Consider the following 15,907-nt stretch of genomic DNA (forward strand, 5'->3'; position numbering starts at 1 on the left):
AGAGAGTGATGGGCTTGTGGAATTCATTGCCATGGGGTGCAGTGGAGGCCAGGACATTAAATGTCTTCAAGGCGGAGATTGATAGATTCTTGATCTCACAAGGAATCAAGGGCTACGGGGAGAGTTCAGGGAAGTGGATTTGAAATACCCATCAGCCATGTTTAAAAGGTAGAGTGGACTTGATGGGCCAAATGGCCTTACTTCCACTCCTATGTCTTATGGTCTTATGGAATACCCAAGATCGGTGTCTTTCCAGGATGCTCTGTGGATCTCTCCCTTTCCCTTGCTTCTGGTCCTCACAGTGGTTGTTGTGTGCATATGGGGGTTGAACTGTCACTTGACAACAGCTTCTCCACACACCACCTTCTGGAAGGAGTGACTGCATTGATACACATCTTCCCCACATCAGCCAATCAGCATTACTATTTTGCTGCCCCCTTCCGGATACTCGCCTTCACTTGAACATGGACAGTGTCTTGTTCCTCACTCTCACAATTCTTGGTTTTCTGTCCTTGACAACAGAGGCCAGATTTTGTGCCTGTACTGCACACAAAACAAACCCTGTTCACTGTACTTAGGTACATGTGACAGCAATAAATCAAATCAAAACCATAACTGCAGGAACAGACTGAGAATCAGAACAGAGTTAAGGGTCAGGTAAAATTGGCTTCCGTTGAGACTCACCTCTGCTGAGAGAAAAGGCTTGTTCTTCATGGCTGAGGAAGCGACTGCTTTGAACACACCGGCCTCTTCAGAAACCAGTGCTCAAACAAATCAAGGGAAATGATAGTTTTCCTGTACATCCTGCAGTGGGGCATCTTGCCTCCTCAGAGCCAGGTCTCCGCATACATCTTCTCATTCATGTGGAGAAGGCTGCTGCTGTTGTTCCTGGTGCTCTTGGTGCTGCTTATCGGAGACACAAAGTAGAGTTGCATAGGCTACTTACACACATTAGTGCACGCTGACTGCAAGTATCTGCAAGTCCACGGCAAGTTTAATGCAGGATGGGTGCACTAGTTTCCTCAAAGTTGGCACTCACTTGTCAAGCAATGAAAGCATGCTCTGAGGAAAAAAAGTGGTTTGAACAGAGACCTTACACCGGGGAATGTCTGCGGTTCCTCAGTTTCACTGTAGAACGTTTTCCTGCCTTGTCAGTTTCAGTGAAGAACTCCTCCAATTGTACACTCACCATGATGATTCTGGCGAATGGTTGGAAAATTGGTGAGTTGGCTTTTAAAGTCAGAATGGTTGACTCAAACAGCAGTCGGTGGCCTGTTACAAATGATATCTAGTGATCTGAGAGCTCCAAGCAGACTCCTCACTTAAACCTGCCCAGGGTGATTCCCATAAGTAAGCAGGATGATATCAAGACCCTTACCCATTGTCTTTTAGAATTTTGAACTCCCTTTTTATAATTACAACCATCCAATCTTGCAGTTGAAATTCAGCCTCATGTTTTTGAAGGCATTGACCTCAATAAATGGAGTCTTTCTTCATAATTTGAAACTTGCAGTCCCAGAGAAGTCACTGTCATGATTCTCTGAAGCCTGTCCAGTGAAGTTCAAGGGAAAATGTCTGTATTATCAACAACAATGTAACACGTGTTTTGCCCATAAATTATGCAACATTAAACTAATCTGTTTGACTAGTTATTAAATGCTTTCAGATAGTCAAGGATTAGGGCGCTTTCTCGAGTAAATGGAATATTTCTTCTGGCAGTGGCTGTCTTAGAATCACAAAGGAGAGGGATGTGTCTGTATCTTCACTGTAAAAATGTATTGGAGGCAAAAGAAAGCTTTTTGATATTGATAGCACAGCTATGTCTGTACCTGCTTTTGCTTCGGTGTGAACATCTGCCATCAGTAGCATATCGACCAGGAATCATGCTGTTGACTGCTACTGTGTACCTGTGGCTGTGAAGGTCACTGCAGCTCAGAATATTACCGCCACTGAATATTTCCAGAGCAAATCCATCAGAAGAATTATGCAGGCAAATCACAGCCCATGATACAAACTGCCTCCAGGAGATCACAGATGTACTACTAATGAAGGTTTCCAAATAACATCTATTTCTCAAGGTGTGGGGCAGCAAGGAGACACATGATGACTGTTTGTTTCCATTTCTGAATCCAAATGCTCCACCTGCCCTTCCCCGACAAGGAGAATACTTGTGTATTTGTGTTAGAAATGTCATAACCTGTGCTCCCACTAAGTACTCAGTGCCACCATGTGACTAATGTGTTCTTTCCCAAAAGAATCTCACTGGAGAGCTGACAGATAACAATGGATAAAATCTAAATTTACGGTGGAGCTTTGGAGACTCAATCTTCAATGTGCAATCTTTAGATTTTAAATATGCTTTCCAAGTTCATTTCATTGATCATTCAAAGATTTTTCATAGATGAAAGGTACAAACGTACAAAATGGAAACAAATGGAAACCCTTTGAGCCTACTTAACTATTCATTATTCATTATCATATTCATTATGATTGTGCCTGATCATCCAATTCACAGCCTCTTCACACTTTTCCTCAATTTCCTTTGATCCATTTCGTCCCAGCTGATCACTCCAAATTCTTCTTGAGATCATGCAATGTTTTGGCCTCGGCTGCTTTCTATGATTGTGAATTCCACAAGCCCACTACTCTCTGGGTGAAGAAACTTCTCCTCATCTCAGTCCTAAATGGTTAACCTGTATTCTTGGACTGTGATCTGATACTGGGCTCCTCATTCATCAGGAACATCATTCCTACAACAAACCTGTTTAGCCCTGTTAGAATCTTATAGTCTTCTATGTGACCACCCCTCAATCTTCTGAACTCCGGTGAGTATAGTCCTAGCTGATTCAACTTCTTACCTGTCAGTGCTGCCATCTCAGAAATCAGTACAGTAAACTTTCTTTGCACTCCCTCGACAACAAGAATGTCCTTGCTCAAATAAGGAGGCCAAATCTGCACACAATATTCTTGGTGAGGTCTCACAACAGTCTCTGTATATCCACAGCAAGACATCCCAACTCCTGTTCTATGAAGCCAAACATACCATTTGCCTTCTTCCCTTCCTACTGCACTGGCATTCTTACCTTCAGTGAGTGGTGGCATGAAGACACCCAGGTCTCATTGCAAATTTTCCTCACTCAATGTACAGCCATTCCTGTAATCATATGTATTTCTGATTTTGCTCCCAAAGTGGATAATCTTGCATTTATCCACACCCTACTGCATCTGTCATGCACTTGCCCACTCACTCATCCTGTCCAAATCACACTGTCTGTGATTTGGAAAAAAGATTTGTTTATTCCTTTTCTTGCTCACTAATCTGGTAGCCAGTTCTGTATTCATCTCAATACACTTCCCCCAATCCCATTAATCAACAGAAGAATCATAAACTGTTTCAGAGAATATGAGGCTTATAAAGTTATGATATTCAACATACAGGGACAACATGGGAGCTAAGTAAACCCAGTCAGACTCTTTAGCCTGTTCAACCATTCAATAAGATCAAAGATAATCTGTTTTTCTCATCTGAAAAGCAACACTACCTTATTTCCATATTATATGATAACCATCTCTTACAAAAACGAAGAACAGAAACGGCATTCTATCTGCTAAAATTGTACCTGTGTGGCCTGTAGCATGGTCTACATCATCCTTTACTAATTCAAGCAGTCGTGGTTTGGGAAATTTGAACATTGTTCCTACTCAAAAGAGAAGAAAGCTTTGCACATCCTACTTGCCAATGTATTTTGAACTGGATCAAAATAATAAAGCGGATGATTCAACTATTATGAAAAGCAAAGCCATTTAGACAGGGTCAATATGAAGTAATTGCTTCCTCTGAGGGAGAGGCCAGGGCCAGATGGCATAAATCTCAGAATAAGGGGTTGCACATTTAAGTCAGAGATGAGGAAGAATTTCTTCTCTCAGAGGTTAGTGAGTCTTTATCCCACAGTGCTATAGAGTGCAAGGCTGAAATATAAACTTTTATACTCAGTAAGGGAATCACGCATCATGGGATGCAGGCAGGGAAGTGGATTTGAGGATTATCAGGCCAGCCATGATCTCATTAAATGGTGGATCAGACTTGATGGGCTGAATGGCCGACTTCTGTTGCTGTGTCTTATGGTTTTTGCAGAAAGACTCAGCATGCTGCCTGTTACAGATCAGAGGCAATAATTTTGAATTAGTATTAATAATGGCATTGGAAACAGCATGTGTGACCAGTGACTATGATATTGTACATGGTGCCTTTCCTAGGGCAATGTTAATAACAGGGTTTGTCGTTCAAGACTTGTTAAGGACGGGAGCCAGAAGGTTATGTAACATCAGAAGTCATCTAGTCGGTATTTATGTAACCCATATGTGTAATTTATTTTGTCAGTAATACTAACCAATTTTGATTCTCTGTGACTCATTCTTGTGTGCCTGGTCCTTATTGTCACGAACATCGAACTGCACTAGGATATGCATTTTTCAATATCATATCTGCAGAAGCTAGTCCCACTATGCACTTCATTCTTTTTGTGGTCCCAATTTTTCCTCAGTCATTTTTGATGCATTGTGTTTTTATTGCATGTTAGTCATGACCAAATACCATCATTGGTGCTTTCACTCTAGATCGTTTTTCAGATCTTCTAAGATTTCATTTTGTATGACTAATGATTAAAAATGGAAACACAGATCCTATTAAATAAGGGGATGAGGGGTGTCAAGAGACCCATTGTATGCAGGACAAAAGGTTTCTTGTGGCCTCTCTTCCTGGCTTGGCAGGTGAACCATGATTCACAGGCCTCAGGCTTGAATTGTAATCAGTCCTCCATAACTCCATGGACTGCGCTATTTAAGAATGGCTCAAACAAGATCAAAATATGAAAAACGCGAGCAATTTGAAATGAATGCAGCAAATTGCTGGAAAGACTCAGCAGGCCTGGCAGCATCTGTAAAGAGAGAAGCCGAGTTAACACTTTGAGCCTTTTGACTCTTCTTTAGAGCTAAACAGGGCTGGAAAATCATGGTATTTATGTTGTTGATAGAGGAGGAGTGAGTGGAACAGATGCCAAGGGTGCCCAAGCAAAAGACAAAGGGACTATTGATGGTAGGAAATGTACAATCTCAATATAGAACAGGTGGTAATGGTAACTGTGGAGAACTGATAATAGGGTGGCAGGCCCTCTTGTGTTGCACTGGTAGTGTCCCTACCCTGGACCAAGAGATGCAGGTTGAAGTCCCACCTGCTCCAGAGGTATGTTATACATCGCTGAAGCAGTTGGTGAGAAAAAAAAGTTTAAACAAAAACAACAAGATACAGGCTGGGGAGTGTGTGGAAGAGGTTTCATCAAAAGGGAGGATAACTTTCACATTATGGAGTTTTTGAGATCAACGTTGATTCCTAAAGGCTTCAAACTATCTAGTTCTGAAGTGAAGTGTTGCTCCTCCAGTTTATGTTTAGCTTTATTAGAACACTGCTGCAGACCTAGGATGGAAATGTTACGCAGGAGCAGGAGAACAGACTGAAATGATGACCAGTTGAAGAGTCGGGGTCATTTTTACAGACAGTGCAATGGTGTTCCACAAAACTGTCATCCAGCCTGTGTTTGGTCTCACCAGCGTAGTGAATACAACAGGCTAAATTGAATGAATTCCAAGTAAATCATTGCTTGACCTCGATGGCTTGTCTGGGACATGAGACAGTACAGAGACAAGAGATCAAAGGGCTAGCGTTTCACCATCTGCTATTGCATGGGAATTTGCCATAATGAGAGAACAAATTGTCAGGAGTGACAGCAGGCAGAACTAGTGTATAGACTGGAGTGCGTTGTCTCTGTGGAATACTGAGAAGTGAGGGGAGGGGCAGATAGAGATAATAGGAACTGCAGATGCTGGAGAATCTGAGATAACAAGGTACAGAGCCAGATGAACACAGCAGGCCAAGCAGCATCTTAGGAGTTAACATTTCAGGCCTAGGCCATTCATCAGACTCACTGCAAACATCCAATTTGGAGTCAGTTCAATAAAGACACAGTACAAGCAAGACAGTTGCCCTGCAAATGTGTAAAATGCTGTTGGACTGGAGCTGAGACTGATCATTGAAAGAGGAGAAGACAGGTCTGGTTGTGGCATCCTGCTGAAGGTGACAACTGTGGTGATCGTTTGAGGATGATATTTTGCCTATAGAAACTGATAAAGGATTGGAAATGAGGACAAGGGGAATCATTTTGTTGTTCTGGGAGGGAACGGGTGAGGGCAGAAGTGCATGAATTGGGTCAGACATGAATTAGGACCCGCTCAGCGAACAGTCAATCTGATCAGTACTCAGACATTAAACTACATTTTTGGTGGTAAGGTTTAAGAAGGTTACAGCCATAAAATTTTCATTGCAAAGATTGTGCAGACAGAAACTCATTTTGTTTTGGGCTTATAAGGGCAGGGTAATATCCCTTTTGCTCAAAAAGAAACATTAAGATTGACAAGTCGCCAGGCCCAGACCAGATTTGTCCTCGGCTGCTTTGGGAAGCGAGAAATGCAATTGCTTCGCCACTTGCGAAGATCTTTGCATCCTCGCTCTCCACTGGAGTCGTACCTGAGGACTGGAGAGAGGGAAATGTAACTCCTCTCTTCAAGAAAGGAAATAGGGAAATCCCCGGCAATTACAGACCAGCAAGTCTCACGTCTGTCATCGGCAAGGTGTTAGAAAGGATTCTGAGGGATAGGATTTATGACCATCTGGAAGAGCATGGCTTGATCAAATGCAGTCAACACGGCTTTGTGGGGGGCGGGTCATGCCTCACAAACCTTACCGAGTTGTTTGAGGATGTGACTAGAAAAGTTGATGAGGGTCGAGCTATGGATGTGGTGTATATGGACTTCAGTAAGGCATTTGATAAGGTTCCCCATGGTAGGCTCATTCAGAAGGTCAGGAGGAATGGGATACAGGGGAACCTAGCTGCCTGGATACAGAATTGGCTGGCCAACAGAAGACAGCGAGTGGTAGTAGAAGGAAAATATTCTGCCTGGAAGTCAGTGGTGAGTGGGGTTCCACAGGGCTCTGTCCTTGGGCCTCTACTGTTTGCAATTTTTATTAATGACTTGGATGAGGGGATTGAAGGATGGGTCAGCAAGTTTGCAGACGACACAAAGGTCGGAGGTGTCGTTGACAGTATAGAGGGCTGTTGTAGGCTGCAGCGGGACATTGACAGGATGCAGAGATGGGCTGACAGGTGGCAGATGGAGTTCAACCTGGATAAATGCGAGGTGATGCATTTTGGAAGGTCGAATTTGAAAGCTGAGTATAGGATTAAGGATAGGATTCTTGGCAGTGTGGAGGAACAGAGGGATCTTGGTGTGCAGACACATAGATCCCTTAAAATGGCCACCCAAGTGGACAGGGTTGTTAAGAAAGCATATGGTGTTTTGGCTTTCATTAACAGGGGGATTGAGTTTAAGAGTCGTGAGATCTTGTTGCAGCTCTATGAAACTTTGGTTAGACCGCACTTGGAATACTGTGTCCAGTTCTGGTCACACTATTATAGGAAAGATGTGGATGCTTTGGAGAGGGTTCAGAGGAGGTTTACCAGGATGCTGCCTGGACTGGAGGGCTTATCTTATGAAGAGAGGTTGACTGAGCTCGGTCTCTTTTCATTGGAGAAAAGGAGGAGGAGAGGGGACCTAATTGAGGTATACAAGATAATGAGAGGCATAGATAGAGTTGATAGCCAGAGACTATTTCCCAGGGCAGAAATGGCTAGCACGAGGGGTCATAGTTTTAAGCTGGTTGGAGGAAAGTATAGAGGGGATGTCAGAGGCGGGTTCTTTACACAGAGAGTTGTGAGAGCATGGAATGCATTGCCAGCAGCAGTTGTGGAAGCAAGGTCATTGGGGTCATTTAAGAGACTGTTGGACATGCATATGGTGACAGAAATTTGAGGGTGCATACATGAGGATCAATGGTCGGCACAACATTGTGGGCTGAAGGGCCTGTTCTGTGCTGTACTGTTCTATGTTCTATGAATGCCTGATAATTGAGGGGACTGACGATTTTTGGGATAGGCAGGAGTCAGGAGTAATTGGATCTTGCACGGTCATGCTGAATGAAGGAACAGACATGGGGGAATGAGGGACAGAATGGCCAAATCCTGCTCCTAATTCACAGGCAAAAAGGTAAGGAGATATTTTAAACGTTTAAAAAGTTACAAAATCTCAAGAAGCAGTACAGAGAAGCATTAGCACTGAATTTACAAGTTTGAATGCAGTGAAATACATCAGAACAGCAATTGAAGAGACGTTAAGGATTTATCGAAGAACTTCATCCTTGTATTAAATTAATTTTGCATTAAACAGTCTGGCAGACAAAGAAAGTACTATGACATTGAAACAGTATCGATCCAATGAAACTTTTCTAAACAAAATTTATAGCAGCATTATTGAATGCAAGAGTACAATTAAAAAGAAAAGCAGGCTACAAGCAATTTTGAAATGCGTAGTTTTTAAAGATGCTTATAATAATAAAAATTAATGAGCAGAGTGAAAAAATATTGGAGGAGAAATAAGACATCCATGAATTTTCAGAGTCAGGGATGGACTAAACTGAACACAAGATTGGAAATCTTAGAGACAACAGTTCTTAGGATACAGAATTGCCTCAAAATTAATCACCTGTCCGTTGAAGAGAAATATAGAATCCTGCCAGATGAAAGATATTGGCATAAGAGAATTATTGGGGAGGCAATGGCCTAGTAGTGTTTTCACTGGACTGTTAATCAAGAAACCCAGATAACATTCTGGGGACCTGGATTCAAATCCCGCCATAGCAGATGGTGAAATTCAAATTCAATAAAAATGTTTGGAATTAAGAATCTAATGATGACCATGAATCCATTGTTGATTGTCAGAAAACCCCACCTGGTTCATGAATCTCCTTTATGAAAGGAAACTGTGATCCTTAACTGTTCTGGCTGATGTATGACTCCAGACCCACAGCTATGTGGTTGACTCTGAACTGTCCTTTGGGCAGTTATGGATGGACAATAAATACTACCTGGGCAGCAACATTCCCATCCCATTAATGAATAAACAAAAAAAACCCTGGAATCATAGGATGAAAGAAATATACAGCATAGAAACAGACCCTTCAGTCCGACTCGTCTATGCCGACCAGGTACTCTGTATAAATCTAGTCCCATTTGCCAGCATTTTGCCAGTATCCCTCTCAACCTGTCCTATTCATATAACCATCCAGATGCGTTTTAAATGTTGTAATTGTACCAGGCTCCACCACTTCCTCTGGCAGCTCATTCCATACATGCACCACTCTTTGCATGAAAAAGTTGTCTCTTATGACCCTTTAAATCTTTTCCCTCTCACCTTAAACCTTTACCCTCTAGTTTTGGACTCTCCCAATCCAGGGAAACACCTTGCCTATTTACCCGATCCATGCACCTCATGATTTTATGAGCCTCTATAAGGTCACCTCTCAGCCTCCAACAATCCAGAGAAAACAGTCCCAGTCTATTCAGCCTCTCGCTATAGCTCAAACTTTCTAACCCTGGCAATATCCTCGTAAATCTTTTCTGAATCCTTTCTAATTTCACAACATCCTTCCTAGAGGAGAGAGGCCAGAACTGCACGCAGTATTCCAAAAGTGGCCGAAATAATGTCAAGTACAGCTGCAACATGACCTCCTAACTCTTATATGCAGTGCATTGATCAGTAAAGGCAAGCAAGCCAATTGCCTTCTTCACCAACCTACCTAACAGCGATTCCACTTTCAAGGAACAATCAACTTGCACTCTAAGGTCCCTTTGTTCAGTAACACTCCCCAGGACCTTAGCAGTAAATGTATAAGTGCTGACCTGATTTGCCTTTCCAAAACGCAGCATCTCATGTTTACCTAGATTAATTTCCATCTGCCACCCCTCAGCCCATTGGCCCATCTGAGCAAGACCTTCGCTGTCCACTACACTTCCAATTCTAGTGTCATCTGCAAACTTACTAACCATACCTCCTATGTTAACAGGAAAAAAATCACAGAATTTATTGGACTGGTCAACCTCTGTTTTCTGAAACAGAATAGTCAAGACCAATGACAAAGTAAGAAGCAGCAATCTTTCAGCAAATCAATGTGAAAAGGTTTAGCTCAGTGGTTTAGCAATTATAGATGGTGGTGGAAGTTATTCAGTGTGATCACCAAATTGGGAGACAGAATAATGAATACAATTCCATGGGAGACAGACCAATACCTGCAGATTGAGGATATAGTCAAAAAGAAATTGCTTGGTCTACAACTCCAGGATGTTGCAACAAAGGGGGTTCTCCTTTCAATCTGCCTGGCCCAAAAATCTAGGATGCTGCGGGCGAGTAAGTACATGTTTCAATGGGGCAGCGTCCTTCAATGATGGCCATCCACAAGATTAAAGGTCTCCCAGAGGAGTGTGGTGAGACAACTACCTGATTTAGCAGAGAAGTGTCCCTTTGTAAAGAGAATTAGGGAGCTCAAAGCTCCTCTGGACAAGACAAAGGACAAACAGGTTCACATGATGGATGTTCAATAGATAAAAGATCGTTCAGCAAACAAATATCCCACAAATCAGAATCAAGGTCAACTGTCCTCAAGAAGAAGACCTACTATTCTTCCAGTAAAACAAATGCAAAATACTGCAGATGCTGGAAAAGTGCTGGAGAAACTTATCGGATCTGGCAGCATCTGTGGAGAGGAAAATAGAGTCTATGGTTTGAATCCAGAACGACTCTTTGTGAAGTGGGTGAGGGTAAGGAGATGGGCAAGTGGTAAGCATGGGGTGGTTATGCAAATGCATAAATAATGGTTAACTATGAAAGGGAAAATGGAGATGTAGCATAAAGAATAATTCTGAAGGAATTAGTATTCTTGTTACATTTGGTCCAACTGAGCTGATGCCATTCAGTTGCTGGAAAAGTTCAGCAGGTCTGGCAGCATCTGTGAAAGTAAATACAGAGTTAATGTTTTGGGTCTGGTGACCCTTCCGCAGAACCCTCACCGGACACGAAACGTTAACTCTGTATTTTCCTACACAGATGCCGCCAGAGCTGCTGAGTTTTTCCGGCAACTTTGTTTTTTTAATGATTTACATCATCCACAGTTCTTTCAGTTTTTATTGATACCATTCAGTCTTTTGTCAGAGAGAGTTGAGATTTGCGAGTGATCCTAAGAAGAGAGGGTGTCTTTTGCTCAGCTCTGATAGTTCTCCATGGCTGTGCCGACAAGATCAAACAAATCTATTATTAAATACACTACCTTGTTGTGTAAGAAACGTATCTCTTCTGCTTACACGCATCAATGACCTTTTTTCTGTCACCTGCTAATTTGACAAATCCAACACTTGGCATAGAGAAATAAGATTAGTAAAGTAACTCACCTAGAATTCAGTGTCCATTATCAAACTAGGGATGAGAGCAGACAATCTCTGCTGAGTTGACCCAAGAGTCGAAGCAACAAGGGATAGGCAGACCTAAGTGATCTCGCAACCAATGGATCAGCAAAAGCTCCATCATTCTAACACATCCAGTGAGATTGGTGATTAAACATTAAACAGAAGGCGAAGAATCCTCACTCGACAATACTGAGGTCCAGACAATCAATGCAAAAAACAGGTTGAAATACTTGTAACCATCCTCAGCCCAAAATGCTGACTTCAAGTTACATCTCAGTCTCCGTTCAACGTTCTCAACATCAAAGGACAATCTCAGCTCTTTTAATTTACTTCATATGATGACACAAAATGGATAAAGACACAAATAGTGTGAGCCCTGACAACATCTGTCTGTGCTACTGAAGACTTGCTCTCCAGAAGCATCCACACCCTTTGCAAAACAGTCCTAGTACTTCTGCAACATTGGCATCACTGAATAATATGGAGGATTGACCCAGGTACGTTTTGGTTATAAAAATCAGGAAAAAGCCAAAACAGTCATTTACCCCTCCCCCAACTGGCCTACTCTCACTTGTCAGCAAACTAATGGAAGTTGTTATGGGCAATGCTAACAAGCAACACCTACACAGCAATAACTTGCTCATCAATGCTTATTCAGGTTCCACCAGGATCACTTGAGGAGATTGGTTGATGATTACACAGCGTTCAGCTCTATGTTCGAATCCACTGACAACCAAGCAGCCTGTGGCTGCATTCATTAAGACCTGGAAATAAAACATCAGGCTTGGACCGATAAGTGGCAAGAAGTGTTCATGGCCCACAGGTCCCAGGCAAAGAACATCTTCCCTTCCCATTCAGCAGTATTACTAGATTCATATCGATGTCCTGGGAGTTACATTGACCAGAGTCTGACTAGTAGCATAGAGCCGAGGCATTCACCACCAAGTAACTTATATCCTTCTGTCGAGAAGGCTCAAGTCAGGACTAATGGATGGTGTCCATTTGCCTGGAATAGTTAGTTCCAACAACCTGCAAGCAGCTTAACACCACTGAGGACAACGCAGCTTGCTTGATCAGCATACCACACACCACCATAAATATTCAATTCCTCCATCACTGGCAAACACACAGTGCAATTCCTCAAGGCTCCTGCCACAGCATTTTCAGACCTTTATCTAACAACACACTGATGGGAAAGAACAGTAAAACTATGGCCTGTAAGTTTCCCTGGGAGCTAAACTGAATCTTAAATTGGAACTTTATCACTGCTCCTTCACTAACACTTGCTCAAAATTCTGGGACACCCTCTCCAACAGGATTTGAGTGCCCCTTTACCATATGAAGTGTAGAAATTGAAAAGACAACTCATCACCAAATTCTCAGTTAGACAAACAGGAGGCTGGAAGAACGCAGCAGGCCCAGCAGTGTCTGGAGAAAAGGAGCAGTCAATGTTTCTGGCATTACTGCAGTCAATGTTTCACAAGTTACTGCCTGGCCTGCTGCGTTCTTCCAGCCTCCTGTTTGTCTACCTTGGATTCCAGCATCTGCAGTTATTTTTGGCTCTAACCGTATTCACAAGGGCAGTTATGAACGGGGCAATAAATGTTGTCCTTGCCACTGATGCCAAAATCTCATGAATGAATAAAAAGCGAAAATTTCCAGATATTTGCAGTAATTTTGCATTATGACAAAATACTGTTTCACTGATGGAAAAAAAACATGAAATTTGAAATTAACGTTTAATTGAATCAAGCTGATTAACATGACTTTCATTAGGACTGAATATGCTTATTCTGAACTGTTGTTTTGACTGTCTAATTGGATTAAAAATGGCAACAGGCAGATCAAGTCATGCACAGCCAGTCTTCATTAAGATTAAAAGCACGTCACACTGAAAAGAAAAAAATATTTAACTGTGGGTAAATATGTGTCTCTTCGTTTTCAGTTCATCTCCATGCCACTCCTTTAATCTTGAAAGGATGTGATTAAATTTCCATTGTTCAAATGTGGGTCATTAACGTTTACAGCTAAGAATAATTTCCCTTGAGCCTTTGGATTTTAAACTGACACCTCTCTGCTGTGGCTGTCCATATAATTACAATAATTAGTGAGAAGTCAGGAATTGAGTGCTGCCAAAGTCAAGATCACTGTTACTTAGTATATCACACTGCTAACAAGACAAACGTGAATTAGGCATATGCGCACACACACACGCACGCACGCACGCACGCACACACACACGCACACACGCACGCACACACGCACACACACACACACACACACACACACGCTCTGATGTATATGTAAGTCTTTCTTCATGTTTTCTCATTTGTTCTTTGGATTGGAGTGTCCCTGGCCGGGACAGCATTTTCTGTTCATCAGAGGAACAAGAAAGTTGACATTTTGTGTCCCCATTCAGAAATGGGGAGGGAATCTCAGAAAGAAATAGAGAGAGACAAGGTGTGGGGGCTGGAGAAGGTAGGTGGGATTGTGATAGGTGAGTGCACATAGGCAGTGGTCAGGATTGGTCAGTGAGGTGGGAGGTGCAGATAGGTGGGAGAAAAGATGGACAGGTTGTCTCACGTCAAGGAGGCAGGGATGAGAGGGAGGGTTGGACATGGGATGAGGCGGCAGGGGGGTGATGTGGTGGGGAGATTTTGAAAATGGTAAAATCTACTTTTAGGCCATTGGGCTGTAGGCTTCGGAGGTGGAATATGAGACGCTGCTCCTCCAGTTTTCAGATGGTTTCATTGTGACACTATAGGTGGCCCAGGATAGACATGTCATCCAGGAAGTGGGTGCTCTACAAAACGTTTTGCACAGTGACTGCTCTGTGCCTTTGACAAATGACATCTTCCAGGTATGAAACATTTTAACTCCCCCTCCCACTCCCTGGGTGACATGCCAATCCTGGGCCTTCTCCAGTGTCACAATGACCCCACCCGCATACTGAAGGAGCAGGACCTCATATTCTACTTCGAGAGCCTACAGCCCATAGGCCTAAATATGGATTTTACTAGTTTGAAAATATCCCCAACCCTGACCTCGTCCCATGACCGACTCTCTCTCTCATCCCCCCTTTCCTTGAACTGTCACAACCTGTCCACCTTCTCTCCCACCGATCCGCTCCTCCCACCTCACTGACCAATCCCCACCAGTACCAACCTGAACCCACCTATTACCATCCCACCCAACTTCCATAGTCTGTGCCCCACCTCATTTATTTCTGAGCTCTCCTCTGCCATTTCTGAAGAACTGTCCCAACCCGAAGCATGAACTTTCTTGCTCCTCTGTGTCTTCTTGCCTGCTGTGTTCCTCCAGCTCCACACTGAGTTATCTCTGACTCCAGCATCTGCAGTTCTTGCTATCTCAGTGATTTAGAACATAGAACATTACAGCACAGTACAGGCCCTTCGGCCCGCGATGTTGTGCCGACCTGTCATACCAATCTGAAGCCCATCTAACCCACACTATTCCATGTACGTCCATATGCTTGTCCAATGACGACTTAAATGTACCTAAAGTTGGCAAATCTACTACCGTTGCAGGCAAAGCATTCCATTCCCTTACTACTCTCTGAATGAAGAAACTACCTCTGACATCTGTCCTATATCTTTCACCCCGCAATTTAAAGCTATGCCCCCTCGTGCTCGCCGTCACCGTCCTAGGAAAAAGGCTCTCCCTATCCACCCTATCTAACCCTCTGATTATTTTATGTGTTTCAATTAAGTCACCTCTCAACCTTCTTCTCTCTAACGAAAACAGCCTCAAGTCCCTCAGCCTTTACTCGTAAGACCTTCCCTCCATACCAGGCAACATCCTAGTAAATCTCCTCTGCACCCTTTTCAAAGCTTCCACATCCTTCTTATAATGTGGTGACCAGAACTGTACACAATACTCCAAGTGCGGCCACACCAGAGTTTTGTACAGCTGCAGCATAACCTCATGGTTCCGGAACTCGATCCCTCTATTAATCAAAGCTAAAACACTGTATGCCTTCTTAACAGCCCTGTCAACCTGGGTGGCAACTTTCAAGGATAACTGTCAGAAGGCTTGCCTTTAGCTGTATTCATGAACTGCTGTCAGTAATTTGGTGGACACACATCCAAATACCATTGAGGTGGGGGCTGGGGCTATTCCACGACTTCGGACACAGAAGGAAAACCAATATATTTTCAAGACAGAATGGTATTTGGCTTGGAGAAGAACTTGTCGGTGATGGTGTTTCCATGGATCTGCTATACCTGTCCTTCTAGATTGCAGTGTTCATGTGCTTTGAAGGCGCTATATGAGGAGCTTATCGATGGTCCATGCTGCTAATACATAACATTGGTAGTGGAGAGACATCTACAAAAGATTCGAAACATGGACAATAAGGGGAATGTGCCATTCAGCCCTTTAAGCCTGCTCCAACATTCAATATGATTATGGATGATCATCCTTAGTACCATTACTTAGTACCCTTTTACGGCATAACAAAGTGTGGAGCTGGATGGACACAG

General features: G+C 43.0%; 1 protein-coding gene across 1 annotated transcript in view; it reads right to left on the reverse strand.

Annotated features, from left to right (window-relative positions):
* The window catches only part of tenm3 (teneurin transmembrane protein 3), a 3,293,451-nt gene that overhangs the window by 2,216,014 nt on the left and 1,061,530 nt on the right, over nucleotides 1–15,907 (reverse strand). The window lies entirely within an intron of this gene.

This window comes from Stegostoma tigrinum, chromosome 3 (genome assembly GCF_030684315.1).
Source record: "Stegostoma tigrinum isolate sSteTig4 chromosome 3, sSteTig4.hap1, whole genome shotgun sequence".
Classification (NCBI taxonomy): domain Eukaryota; kingdom Metazoa; phylum Chordata; class Chondrichthyes; order Orectolobiformes; family Stegostomatidae; genus Stegostoma; species Stegostoma tigrinum.